Source organism: Gorilla gorilla, chromosome 4 (assembly GCF_029281585.2).
Source record: "Gorilla gorilla gorilla isolate KB3781 chromosome 4, NHGRI_mGorGor1-v2.1_pri, whole genome shotgun sequence".
Taxonomy (NCBI): Eukaryota; Metazoa; Chordata; class Mammalia; order Primates; family Hominidae; genus Gorilla; species Gorilla gorilla.
The window spans coordinates 36,342,439-36,357,500 of NC_073228.2; positions in this window are offsets into that span (position 1 = coordinate 36,342,439).

Sequence of the window (15,062 nt, forward strand, 5' to 3'; positions counted from 1 at the left end):
GAGTTCAAAATCCAGAACCCACTCACTTAGCCACACTGCCTATCCTGCCTGGTACACAGTAAACTGTCAGTATCTGGTTCTTGAAGGAATGTCTCAAGTAGAAGCTGAGCAACACAGTCTCAGGCGTCTAAGCTAAAGAGTGGGGCCAGGTGGAGTGGCTCACGCCTGTAATCCCAGCACTTTGGGAGACTTTGGGAGACCGAGGCAGGTGGATTATGAGGTCAGGAGTTCGACACCAGCCTGGCAAACATGGTGAAACCCAGTCTGTACTAAAAATACAAGAAAATTAGCCGGGTGTGGTGGCAGGTGCCTGTAGTCCCAGCTACTCAGGAGGCTGAGGCAGGAGAATCGCTTGAAATCAGAAGGCAGAGGTTGCAGTGAGCCGAGATCGCACTGCTGCACTCCAGCCTGGACGAAAGAGCAAAAAACTGTCTCAAAAAAAAAAAAAAAAAAAAAAAAAGAGTGAGGTCAGCAACAGTTTTGAGAAACCCGGACTAAAATTAGAGATTATTACGGAATGATTTGCCATCTGAAGCCAGGACTTTTTCTGACAACCTCCATATATTTGCAGCATTTAACAAATATCAAAACACTCTCTCCTGAGTCTCATGAGGCTCAGGACCCTAGCCACATCTTCTGCCACCAAAGATATGGCTGATGCTTTCATTCTCATCCTCCTTGAGTTTCCCTTGTGGAAAATTCAAGATTCAGATTATAAGCCAGCCTCAGCCTGCCACTAGATGCACAGTGGGAATGAAGTGCATATTTGGAAACCGTAACACATGTCAGGGGAAATCAAAGAAGGCTTCCTGTAGGTGGTGACTTGATAAGCCCAGGAGAGACAAAGGAGTTAACCAGGTGATGGGAATTGAGGAGGAGCAATCAGGAGCACTCACAGAGGGAACACCATAAGTGAACATCAAAAGGTGATGGTGAGAGCTAGCCTTCAGCCTCTCCATCTTACTGGGTGAAAATTAAAGAATTTGTTAAGGATATCTATCAACCGCAAAATTCTGTCCAAGCAAAGGGGTTAAATAACTCCAATATCCATAGAGCTCAAACCTATAATCAGATAATCAAATGTTCAGGTTTTCTTTTTTTTTTTTTTGAGACAGAGGCTTACTCTGTCACCCAGGATGGAGTGCAATGGTGCCATCTCAGCTCACTGCAATCCCTGCCTCCCAGGTTCAAGGGATTCTCCTGCCTCAGCCTCCCAAGTAGCTGGGATTACAGGCAGCCACCACCACACGCAGCTAATTTTTGTATTTTTAGTAGACACGGGATTTCGCTATGTTGGCCGGCTGGCCTCGAGTTCCTGACCTCAAGTGATCTGACCACCTCGGCCTCCCAAAGTGCTGGGATTATAGGCGTGAGCCACTGTGTCCAGCCAAATATTCAGGTTCTTATATTGCACAAGCACTTGGGGATCATTAATAAAAAAAATTATAACTAAAATCTTTCTCCTCATCATCATATCATATACTATCTTCCTAAAGACACCATAGCACTGTGGTTAAAGTACCTGGGCTTGGAATCCAGCTTTATCACTTACTACCTGTGTATCTCTGCACAAGTCAGTTTCTCTCTGCCTCAGTTTCCTCATTAACAAAATGGGAATAATGTTGGTTCATAATAGGGTTGTAGTAATTACTAATTGAGTTAATAGATATAAAGTGCTTATGGCAATGCCTGCTACTCAATACATTAGGTAGGATTACTGTCTGTCTCAAAGTTGACATATGCTTTGAGTGAATCTGTGTGACATATAAAACTATGGAAGCTACAAGAAAATCAGTCAAATAGGACATTAATAGAAAAACAGCAGCTTATGTCATGAGCGAAATTGCAAATACTTAAGCTCATAGTAAAGTCTAGAAAAAAAGTAAATTGCAAATACTGAGAGAAAATTCAAATCCACGCATAGATCAATTTTTTTGGCCAAACCAAAGGTTCTTTGTGTTCAGCATATCTATATCCAAATTTATATAGCTAAAAAATAACTTTGATGCTATCAAACTACCTAATGGAGGGCCAATTAGCATTTGCCTGGTGCTTTAAGGTGGACATAGCATTTTCACTTGCATTGCCTTGCTATTTCCTTCCAGACGCTCTATAAAATGTTATCCTCATTTTTTGATGTGGTAACTGAGACTTGAAGAGATTAAAAATGGCTTGCTCATGATCAAATAGGGCATATGTGATAGAAACAATTCACACCCAGATCTAGACCTCTTCTGGCTGCAAATTCTTCTTCTTTCCATTGCAATTTTGCCACTGTCTTGCTAATGCAGGCATTGTAGGTTCCCATGGAATGTCCTCCCTTGGGCCATGCAGTTAAGGATGGTTCATCAAGTCTTGAAACTGGTTGTGTCTACAGCTACATTCTTTCTGATGGTACCAGATGTGAAAAAAAAAAAAGTTACAGTGGTGAATTAAAATTTGCATCAATATCTATAATACATGTAGAAATCATGTAGAAAATATAACATGATCATGCAATGTGGTTTTTTACTAACAGGCTCTTGTTGCTTTTGAGGTTTCTGTTATTGTTGTTTGGGGCTTTTCATTTTTGTTGTTGTTAGTTTTTTTTTTTTTTTTCCTGAGACGATGTCTCTCTCTGTTGCCCAGGCCGGAGTGCAATGGCGCAATCTCGGCTCACTGCAACCTCCACCTCCCAGGTTCACACCATTCTCCTGCCTCAGCTTCCTGAGTAGCTGAGACTACAGGTGCCCGCCACCACGCCTGGCTAATTTTTTTTTTGTATTTTTAGTAGAGACGGGGTTTCACCATGTTAGCCAGGATGGTCTCGATCTCCTGACCTCGTGATCCGCCTGCCTCGGCCTCTCAAAGTGCTGGGATTACAGGCATGAGCCACCGCACCTGGCTATTGTTGTCGTTTTTAATAATAGAAGCTTACATCTCAACAGAACTTAAGAGATGGTCTTGACTGGTCGTTTCTAAATGCCTGCCTGAGTATTGACTGCATCAGAACTTAAGAGATGGTCTTGACTGGTGGTTTCCAAATGCCTGTCTGAGTACTGACTGCATCAGACTCAACTTAGGTGCTGACCCCAGAAATTCTGGTTCAGTAGGCTCAAAGTAGGATAAAAGTAATAATATTTTGAGCATAAAAGTAATGGGAGTAAAACCTACTTTCTGTTCATATCCCCTTCCTTTCCAAGTTAATCACAAATTTTCATGGGCCATAGCCTCATGTGTATTCTAGTCTTATGGCCTTAGTTGTGGTACAACATTGGTACCTAAATGAATCAGCGATAATACAGACTGTTCATGATCCAGCCACTCAGGAGATAGTCACATCTTAAAAATACCCTCTGCCTAAGGAATCCTGAAAAGTAGTGGGCACAGAGAAGAAAACCAAAACAAGAGGAGTTGAGAAAGCCCTCTGTGTTGTTTTAACATGGAGTGGATCATCCACTGTTGAGCAGCCGCGGATCTGACACCCATTACTCACGAGTTCTCAAGCGTTTTCAATGGGAAGTGTAGGCCATGTCCAAAAAAAATAGAATGACACTTTTGCTCCATCTCAGCCTCCTATCGAGAAAAGCAAACACAGAGGATTTTCCATTTCAAATTCAAATACAGAATGGATTACTTCTTGTTTTGCTTGACTAGAGTAGTTGATGAGGGTTCAGAGACTGGCAGCCTGCCAGTCATAAATCAGTTGTGATCACATTGTGGTATGAACTCAGAAAAACAAGTAGACAAGAGTAAAGGGGTAGAGCCAGAAAAATTGTAAGTATAGAGAAGATGTGACTGTGATTATGAGTATTTCAAGTGCCCAGCACGTGGATAGAGCATATTGCCTCTCTCTACGGAGTGGCTAATTCAGAGACAAAACAGGTATTTGGAGACAGGGTTTGTGTTGTTGCACTTCTCCACAACTAGGCCCTATAATAAAAGTGCTTGCATCAGAGGAAGGCTGACTACACATTTTAGCACTTTCACAGCTCTAACTTAATCATGGCAGGAAGCTTTTCTGCTACTAGGAGAACAAGTTGCGTCACTAGGAACATCTGACTCCAGGATCTAGTGTCAATCACTTTCCCTAAGGTCATTAAAAAATATGAGGGTGTCCCCTTACAGCATAAAGGCTTTGCCCAAGTGACAATTAAGAGGAAACACACAGCATGATAAATAATTGAACAGGTGGATTAAAGAAATGCCTTTCCTGTGTAAAATAAGAGGGATGATTGACAGTTGTAAATCCAGGCTCTTTGGTGCATCTTCTTCCACAGTTCAAGGTTCTAACCATTTGAACTGCTCTTTTTCTTTATTTTGCCTTTCTTGGCTGTTCAAGGAATACTCTTTGGCCTCATAGAGTCAGACAAACATTAGAGAAAGGCAAAACCTCAGAAGTTTCCAAGAGCAGCTTTCAAGGGATGCGTGCAAATGAGTGGTGTTGCAAAGAGCTGCCCACTGAATGGAATAATATTTTGGACTTGGTTTGTACAGAACAAGCTCTGCTGTGGATCAAATGGCAAGTCTGTCTGCTCATCTGATTTAATAAATGCCCTGTTTGACTTGCTGGTGCCAAAACACCTGCGAAGTACAACATGTGTGTCACCTTTTTCCCTAGGGTCTTATGTTTGGTTTAGGAGCTTGTTCTCCTCCCAGACCAACACTATGGTATACGTCTCCAAAATGAGGACAAAGGGTGGCAATTTACTATGTCATTCATAGCAGTCCAAAGAGCTTGGCTATTGAAGTCCTGGGAAATATTTAACACCAGAGAGTTCTCGTACCCCCGAATTGCTAATCTCTCTCCAATAGATGCTTTTCCAACAGAGGAAAAAAGAGAGAGAGAGAAGGAAAGAGAAAAGAGAAAAGGAACAAACACTGTGACTTTCGGAAACAAGCCACCATCCTAGTTTCTATTTGCAGCCCAGCGGCGGTATTTGAAGTTCCCAGTGAAAATAAAACCCTCGAGCTTGGAACTCCTGCTACCATGGAATATTTTTAAATGGTTACGAAAGGAGTCTGAGCATTCAGTCTGGCAATACCCAAGGTTCTTGGGCCATTCTGTGGACAGTAATTGAGATTCACCAAGCAGGTAGAGCCCTGTTTCACCAAGTTAGGTAAAGAAAGGCAAGGATAGAAGTTGAGACAATGAAGAAGGCAGAAGGGGCAGAGAACTCAACTAAGTGATTCCCATATTCCAAAACAGAAAAATTAACCACACTGCAATTTTGGTGACAGAATTTGAAAACAAAACCAATTTTTTTAAAGAAAAGAACTTATTAAGAAAAAGTTAAGAACCTATACTAAAGCAAGAGAGAATAGTGTAATGAACCCCAAGGAACTATCTTTGGTTTCAACAATTCTCAACTCCCACCTACCACCAGATTATTTTGTAGCATATCCCAGACAACATGCAATAGATGATTTACAATCAAACTTTTATAAGGCTTATGATTGGCTGTAGTTTAATTAGTGAAGTTAGATACGGTCTACAGGAGACCAATTAGGTATTTTTTAAGTATTTTTACTTTTTAAACAGTACTTTTTTAAAAAAAATGTTTAAACAAATTTCCCCTGAATTTTCATAAACAAATTTCCCCTAAATTTTCATCGGGTTCATATCAGTTTTGTTAACCTCTTTTTGGTGGTACTCTGATGACTGGACAATGGGTTATACAAGAATAAACAGCAGATCTGTAGTCTTGCAGGAGGTGGAGCTTTGGAGAAGCAAGGGTGGAGTGGAGATGTGTAACTGAGATGAGTGCTGACCCCAGGAAAGGGTGCAAAATGCAGCGTGAGATTACAGGGGGTACCGAGGAGCACGGAGATCAGAGAGCCTCTGCCGGTTACTACGGTCACTGCGTGGTCTACAGCCAAGGTTTCTCTTTGATCGTCATCCTTCAGACCATATTATTAATCTCCCCAGAGAGCTGCTCTTTCCCTCCTCACACACTCAATCCAATCCGGAATCACAAAAGGGCAAGGAAGGTTGGGAGTGAGCATTCAAATACATTCACTTTCTAGGCAGCTCTGCAGCTCTGTCTCATCTATGTAATGGGGAGAAGTGAAAGCAAAACATTAAAAACACAGTGGCCATTTATTTCCAATTTTTTAATAAATGCAAGTACAGATTTAGCAAAGATATAAATTATCATGTTTAAGGAGTTTTTTTGTTTTAATTCCATAAAGATGAATCACAGGGTTACTCATTTGCAGCACCTAACTTCCCCAGTGCATTCAATTATATTCTCATAAATGCAAACTAAGTTATATGTGTTTCAGTATTGCATACATTCAACCCAATAGGTATTTTTAAGCTCATAGTATATGCAAAGCACTGTTGTAAACCCTGGGGGAAATAAAAAGTTGAGTAATAAATGGTCACTGGTCAAAGCTAGACCATATGAATAAGAAAAGCAAAAAAAATAAAAAATAAAAAATAAAAATAAATGGTCACTGGGCTCAGGGAGTTTGCAACATAACAGACATCATAAGGCAAATACAAACACGGCCATAATGCAACAACAACAACTAAATCCAAGAAAAGGAAACAAACTGAGTGACAAAAAATGTTATCAGCAGAATGTGATGAAGATGCAAAGTGGGGAAATGTTTCTTATAGATGAGAGTGGAGGAATGAAAGACTTCTTGGAAGAAATAGCATCTGACATGGGCCTTGAAGCTGGGGCAGAATTTCAGTTGGTAAAATTGGGATTAAGAGAAAGAAAGTTTCTTCAAGAAGAAGAAAAGGCTAAAGAAAAAGGAAGTATATAAGAACAGGTAGAACAGGTTCAGGGAAACACATGCAGTTCCTGTTAGAGAAAGAGTAGGTTATCTTTAGGGCAGAGGAGGAGAATAGGACTTAGAAGACAAGTTGATTGCATCAAGGCAAATAAAATAACCTCTGATGGGGTTAAATGCACAAAATCTGGAGCAAGATTATCAAGATCCTGGCTCTGACTCTGAGCTGAGTGACCCTGGAGGAGTCACTGAGACCTTAAACCTCAAGGTCTTTGTCTATAAAATCAGGATGTAACGGTGCCCATCTCTGGCTGTTGTTATTTCATTACCTTATTAATGGGGCATAATGAGGTTTCCCCACATTGTGCAGGAGAGGTAAGGCCATTGCAGCTCACGGTGTGTTACAGTGGGGTGGGATGCAGCCACTGCAACTACCTACCCTGAGCTGAGCTGATCCCAGATGGGTCTGAAGCCCAGAACCCCTCATGATAAGGAGATTCCTTTGGAAGACCGTCTGCTGGCAGCACGGCAGAGCTGAGCTTAGACAGAAAGCATGTTTGCAATTCCAGAGAGGCTCAGCCAGCAGCAGCATTTTGTGTTACTTTGCTGGAAGGGCCACCTGCAGTTAACGGCTGGAGAGGGACCCAAGTTCTGAGGAGCTATGACAAAAGTTTCCAGTTTTTATTTTGTTTACGTTATAACACGGTCAGCTCTGTCTTCATTACACACCTCAGCCCCTGAGCTGAGGACGCTTTCCAGTTGAAAAGGTCTCCAATGTGGAAAGAAAAAAGGGTGGGGAGTGAGTACCTTGTGATGTGACCTGACAGCATTGGGAGAGATGGGTCACCTCTCGGCTCCCTCCCCTTCCCAAGGTTTTAAATCCTTTCCTCCTGGAAGGGGTGGAGTAAGAGCTGATGCCAATTTATTGGGTCACAACTGGGTGTCTCTCCCTTCCTGAAAGACCTGGCAACATCTCTCCTGCCATTGTGATTATGAAGAAAGCATTCACGAGGATAATTATCTAATCAGGGAATTAGCCTTGGTTCATGTGGCAAGCATTAAAGGACTCTTAAAAATCTAATAGGAAAAAAAAAAGGCCCAAGTCAGGAAATAGCACTGGTAATTGCACCCTAAATGATTATTATACACAAACACTATTAAGATCTAGGATGAATATTTATAAATAATCAGCAAACAAAATTGGCAGATATTTATCATGAACACTTACCCCATGAAAGACACTGTCAACTTCTCCTACTTGATTTTCTCCACTTAAGTCATTGCACTGTCTAGTCTAATTTTCTCACATTGTGGTCTTAGTGGCCATCTGATTCTGAATTCCCTTGAGTGCTTGTTAAAAATCTGGATTTCTAAGCACTACCTTAGGTCTGTGGTATCAGAATTTCTAGGAGATAAAACCAAAATATTGGAATTTAAAATACCTTTTTCTAGGAAAATTTGAAGCATATTCCAAAACAAAGAGAAAAATACAATGGACTACATGTATCTATCACCCATCTTTAATAACTATCAAATTATGCCCAATCTTATTTGATTAATATCCCATCCGTGATTATTCTGTGGCAAGTCCCAGATATCATTTCATCTGTAAATATTTCAGCATGTATCTCTGAATGATAAAAACTTAAAAATCTAAAAACCATTATCATACCTTAACAAATTAACAATATTCCCTTTATATCAAATATCTAGTCAGTGTTCAAATTTCTTATGTTGTCTCACAATTTTTTGCATCAAAAACCAAATAACTGTCCTGCATTGCAACTGCTGATGCATCTCTTGCCTCTTTTGTCTGCTCTTTTGTATTAGTCATCTTCACACTGCTATAAACATACTAGCTGAGACTGGGCAATTTATAAACAAAGAGGTTGAATTGACTCACAGTTCTGCATGGCTGGGGAAGCCTCAGGAAACTTACAATCATGGCTGAAGGCAAAGGGGAAGCAAGGACCTTCTTCAGATGGCAGCAGGAGAGAGAAGGAGTGCAAGTAAGGGAAATGCCAGATGCTTATAAAACCATCAGATCTCATGAGCACTCATTCACTATCATGAGAACAGCATAGCAGGAACCGTCCCCATGATCCAATCACCTCCCACCTGGTCCCTCCCTCGACATGTGGGGATTATGCACATTACAATTTGAGATGAGTTTTGGGTGGGAACACAGATCAAACCATATCACCCTCCATCACTCTTTTTTCCCCCTTGCTTCTTATTTGTTGCAGAAACTGGGTTGTTTGTCCCATAGAACTTCCCGCAGTTTGCATTTTGCTGGTTATATCCTTGTGGTATCATTTAACATGTCCTTTAACCCAATGTTTCCTTTAGTTTATATAATAATTTATAAAAAATTAACTTTGTATTCCGCTATATATTTTATTTTATTATAGTATATAATAGCTAATAACAATTTTCTTATTATTCATTAATTGTAAAGTCTTCATTAGATTCAGAGTTGATGTTTTTGGCAAGAATATAGGTGGTATGAAGTTTCAAATGCTTCCATCTGGGGGCACTACGCATCTGGTTGTCTTTTTGTAATATGAGTAGTTATTGATGATCATTGCTCAGTTCCACTAACTTATTGGGGACTATGGCTCTTTATTTTTAAAGCAATCTAGATTCACCTAATTTTACACATATTAAAGCTCAAGAATTCTGCTCCAGTCCTTCCACGCTGCTGGCAGAGTTATCCTATAAAAATGCGAATAGACCATTGCCCTCCAATAAACTCTTCTAACACAACAGATTAAGGCTAAGCAAGACAATCCTTTTGAGTGTGGAGAGACTATATTAGCCTTTCATTTAGTGTTACTTTTTTCCTTCAATATGAAATATTATTAATACATCACATATGGATCGATCATAGCACTGTATAAAATTTATAAGTAAGCGTACATATATTTAGGGGGAAGCTCAAAGCACTTTGTTGATGGGATGCACCAGCAAAACGTTTTGGTGTCTGTGGCTTAGAGGATGGGTCCACAACCTTCAATTTGTCACATAGGGAATCCACTTCCCCGGCTTTATCTCTCACTACCCTCCTTCCCCTCACACCTCATGTTGTAGTCACACTGAACCTCAGCCATTCCTCAGCATTGCCATGTCCTTTCCCACCTCTGTTAAATTAAGTTTATCCTAAAACTGCCTCCTTACATATTTTAAGTTCAGCTTAAAGGTTTCTCCATACACAGTGAATAGTCATCTAACTGGATGTGTAAACAGACTGTAACATACTCTAGTATCAATCACCAAGTTTCGGCAGCCAACTGTTCAAACTATGTTGCAATAAGACAAATGATGAGCTGTAACCAATCTGGCTGTTTCTGTACCTCACTTCCATTTTCTGTACATCATTTTCCTTTTTCTGCCATAAGCCTTCATCCACCACTTTGGCTGTGTTGGAGTCTTTCTGAACCTATTCTGGTTTGGGAAGCTGATTCTTGGAGTGTCCTTTGCTCAATTAATCTCTGTTAAATTTAATTTGTCCAAGGTTTTTTTTTTTTTTGACACTTCATGGCTCATGCCCACCTTGTGCCTTCATTGCCCTTCCCTGAGTTCAGTGCCTGGTAGGCTCCCTCTCTATGGAAGCTTACCAGAAGTAAGAACTTTTGCTTCAGCACTGTAACGTGCCTAGTGCATACCTCCAAGCTGGCTCTTAACTCTTTGAAATGTGACTGTTCTTTACATGTGTGCCATTCACTATACATAACATCTTCATGAGTACAGTGGCTATATCTTTTGTCTCCTAGCCCAAGACCTGGTTCATAGAGTGGACTCAGAAAATGTTGTGATGATCAAGAAAGATGAAATTTGAGCTGGATATGGAAAAACAGAGAAGTGAGAAGGGCGATCTAGATGCACCATTGGCATGGAAAAAGCACAGTGGTGGAAACAACAAGACATATTTGGGAATATACAAGTTAGGATTCCTGGGGTTGAAAGCAACAGAAACCATCTCCATCTGTAAGAAGAACAATGAGAATGTACTGGAATAATAGCAATGGCTTACAGAACCATCAGAAAGCTAGAGGACCAGGCTTAGAAGAAGTTGGAAGCAAAGGTATTTCCAAAGGCCCAGTGTCAGGAAGCCCAACAGACTTGTAACCAAAAGAATCTAGCCAGATGCTACTGCAACTGCCAGAGGACCCAGCCAGCCCCATGGCCACAGCTTTCAATGAATTCCAACTTTCATTTTGTCTTTGCATCACTCACTCAGTTTTCATAACACTGGGAAGAGAGCATCTGACTGGCTAAGGCTAAGTCAATGCTCCTACCATGGAAGCAGGGAGGGGAGAGATGGAGCATTTGACACCACCTCCCACCAAAAATAACATAACAGGTGGATTCTCCCCAAAATAGGAAGGTATGGTGATTGAATTGTTGGATAGCCAAAAGAGGGTATACTTTACTTAGTAAATGAATTAGATTGACATTAGAGCAAAAATTCATTTGGAGTAATGGTCAAGGATTTTCTACCCAGCCTCTCACAGTAAGAAAGGCTAACACTTCTATAAATTATTATTACTAAATTTTTATACTTAATTTAACAGAAGGTAAAATTTTTAAGAAGGAAAAAGAAATTGTGAAATAAAGCAGTGGAATAAGAAGAGTGCATGTTCATTTCTTTAGGGAAGACATAATTTAGACTTTTGAAAAGTGTTGAGCATATACTGAATGAATAACATTGCTCCAGAGTATTCGTCAGATACAATGGCCATATTCTCTTCTTCTTACCCATACTGGCTTGACCCCTTGTAATCTGGCTCTTCAAATTGCTCCCTCATCAGTCAGTAAAGCTCTTCTGGTTGCAAAATCCAGTGGCTTCCTCATTCTCCTATCTTCTCCAGTGTCTTTGTAGACATATCAAATGAAAAGATTACAAGTATCTCGGAGGATAAAACCAATGGGGCTTTGAGACTGATTATTTGTGTGGGTGGCTGGGACATGAGGAAAAGGAACCAATCAAACATGGTACCCATGTTCCTGGCTTGGACTGGGTGGATGGGATTGTACCCCATTCTTAAACATAGGGGTACAATACACAAAGCAAATTGGGGCAAGGCAGGGTGGGCAAATGGTCCCTTCAGTTAGAAAAGTTGATGACTGTATGCTTTATGCCTTTGAGTACATTAGCATTTCCTTAGGAGTTGCAGAGTCATGAGATTTTTTCTTTTTTCTTTTTCTCTTGTAATCCCTCCTGTATCCAAATATCCAATTCTTTTCAAACATGCTCTCCCTCTGTGTCCAGAATTCATTCCTTCCCGTGGGTTCTTGGTCTCACTTACTTCAAGAATGAATCTGTGGACCGTTGCAATGAGTGTTACGGTTCTTAAAGATGGTGTGCCCAGAGTTTGTTCCTTCAGATGTTCAGATGTGTCCAGAGTTTCTTCTTCCTGGTGGGTTCCTGGTCTCGCTGACTTCAGGAATGAAGCCACAGACCTTTGCAGTGAGTGTTACAGATCATAAGGGTAGTGCAGACTCAGAGAGCAAGCAGCAGCAAGATTTATTGCGAAGAGGGAATGAACAAACCTTCCACACCACAGAACAGAACCCAAGCGGGTTGCAGCTGCTGGCTCGGTGGCCAGCTTTTATTCCCTTATTTGGCCCTGCCCACATCCTGCTGATTAGTCCATTTTACAGAACACTCATTGGTCCATTTTACAGCTTGCTGATTGGTCCATTTTACAGAGTGCTGATTGGTCCATTTTACAGAGTGCTGATTGGTGTGTTTACAATCCTTTAGCTAGACACAGAACACTGATTGGTGCATTTACAATCCTTTAGCTAGACACAGAAGTTCTCCAAGTCCCCACCTGACCCAGAAGCCCAGCTGGCTTCACCCCTCACCTCTGGTGTGTTTTTGGAAAAGATCTTTTGTCTCAGACTTACTCACATCAAGAATGCCTGGACTACTCTTCTTCTTAAGATGATGCTATTAAGAAAACAAGGATCTCAGTCAACAAAGAGAAACAGAAAAGCTCTGATTCCTAAAATGCCATTCCCAAAAGTCTTTAAATTTTACCAAAGCATTGTTTTAATAAAAGGGGAATCACAAAGAAGAAATCAGCCTTATAATTCCCCTCATAATAAGACAGGACTTACAAAGGAGAAATAAATACGACTGTTTTGTAGAGCAAAGCAAGGGACCAAGATAATTTAAAACCATCACAGAGGAAGCCCCTTGTGGGCATAATCTCTACTCTCTAGCTAGCCTGACTCTTCTGTCCTAAGACTGGCCTTTCCTCTGAGGGATGCTTTTGGCTTTTGTATTAAACCTTTACATTGCAAATAACCTTAATCCTTTGGGATCTTTGATATGGTTTGGATTTCTGTCCCTGCCTAAATCTCATGTCAAATTGTAATCCCCAGTGTTGGAGGAGAGACCTGGTGGAAAGCCCCTCCCTGGGGGTGGACTTCCCGCTTGCTGTTTTTGTAAAGTAAGTGAGTTCTCATGAAAGCTGGTTGTTTAAAAGTGTGTAGCACCTCCCCCTTTTCTGTCTTCCTCCTGCTCCAGCCATGTAGGACGTGCTTGCTTCCCCTTTGCCTTCTGCCATGATTTTAAGTTTCCTGAGGCCTCCCCAGCCATGCCTCCTGTATAACCTGTGGAATTGTGAACCAATTAAACCTCTTTCATTCATAAATTACTCAGCCTCCAGTAGTTCTTTCTAGCAATGCAAGAATGGACTAATACAATCTTCCACTCTCCTCAGAGATAGGATTCATTTTTATCTCCGTTCCAATCACAACAGCATAATTACTACAACACAATAACTTACAGTAATTTTACAAAGCCTCATCTATTCCTTTTGGAATAATACCTCAGGGAGGGAAAGGGAAAATAGGGGACATGACAGGGACCTTGGCAAGGCAGTCAAGGGTGGACTTTCAGATTTCAATAAGATCCAATAACATCCCAGGGTGGACTTTGGGACTCTGTTGTTCCTTTTGATAAATCCTTAGCAATGTGACATTCAGATATTCTTTATCTTTTTTCCTAGTTTCTAAGCAAATAAATATTGTTTCAAAGGTACACACAGGTATATGCACATACATAAATACTCCCCTCCTTTCAAGAATAAACATCAATAGTTCAAAAATGTAATCTAGATCCTTATTTAAAAGTGAAACATTTTCCTATATAAAACATAATCTTCAAATACCTTATTACCAAGAGGCTGGTATTTTACATATGCACAGCTGAGTCAGTCCCTGTGCTCATCCTTTTAAATCTTGTCCAGAGAAAGTAAGAGAGTTTATTAGCCTTAAATCCAAGTTACCGCCCCATTTCCACCTGTGAATGGGGTGGAAGTGGTTTGGGGTGGAAGATGGTTGGCTCTTCTGGTTCATTCCTTTTCACTAATGCTATAGCATGGGGAGACATATTTGATATTTAACCATGGAGGTAACAACAAAAGTAAGCTATTTAGATACTAGCCAGGTCCTTGGAATACATACATCTATCCTAAATAACTTCCCCCAGATCTCTAAGATATCTGTGAAGTCCAAAACTAGCTCCCACAGGAGCCATTTTGATTCTTGGGAACTTTCTAAGGGCTTCTGAAAATGCCTACTCAGTTAGTGCCTGAGCTCATAGTAGTAGGAGGTGGTAATTATTTAGTATCCAATGAGAGCCCAAGATAAATAGACGTTGACCCTAGCCCACAGGTTGTAGTTTTACCCAGTCACCTTTCTGACTGTCAGTTCCATTAGCAGGCTTACTACCTTAAAATCTGGGGTCAGACCCATCCTAATCTGGCATTGTGTACCCAGAATTGGAAAGAGGGCAACTGTCATTCCCTCAGCATTGGTATTTTTTACTGGTATCCTTCCTCTAGGTTGTCATGGTATTTTCACATCCTCTACCTCAATGCTAGCCACATCATATTATAATCTATACATTTACATCTCTGCTTTTCTTGCTTGCCTGGGAGCTCCAGGGGGGTAGGGATTTATATTTGTTTTCCCTTTATCCTCACCTTCTCCTTTCCCTCTCAGCATGAAGAGAGGCAAAGATAAGGTAGACAGTGAATGCTCTTTCGAATGGACCATAGGTGATGACTTTGGGATTGCTTTAAACTGCTCAGCATAGGGAGTGGACAAGAAGCCTCTGCATGGTTATTTGCCCTATTAGCTCACAGTTTTACTTGAAAAAAAAAAAAGAGTCACAAGTATATTGGATGATCAGCCACTTTTACAATCTCCAAACTCTGTTCAAATGAGATAATTTACCTCTCTAAACGTAATCTGGTTCTCTAAATCTTTCTGGATTGCCAATTAAGAGTGCCAATTGTGACCTTTTTTATTATTTTATTTTT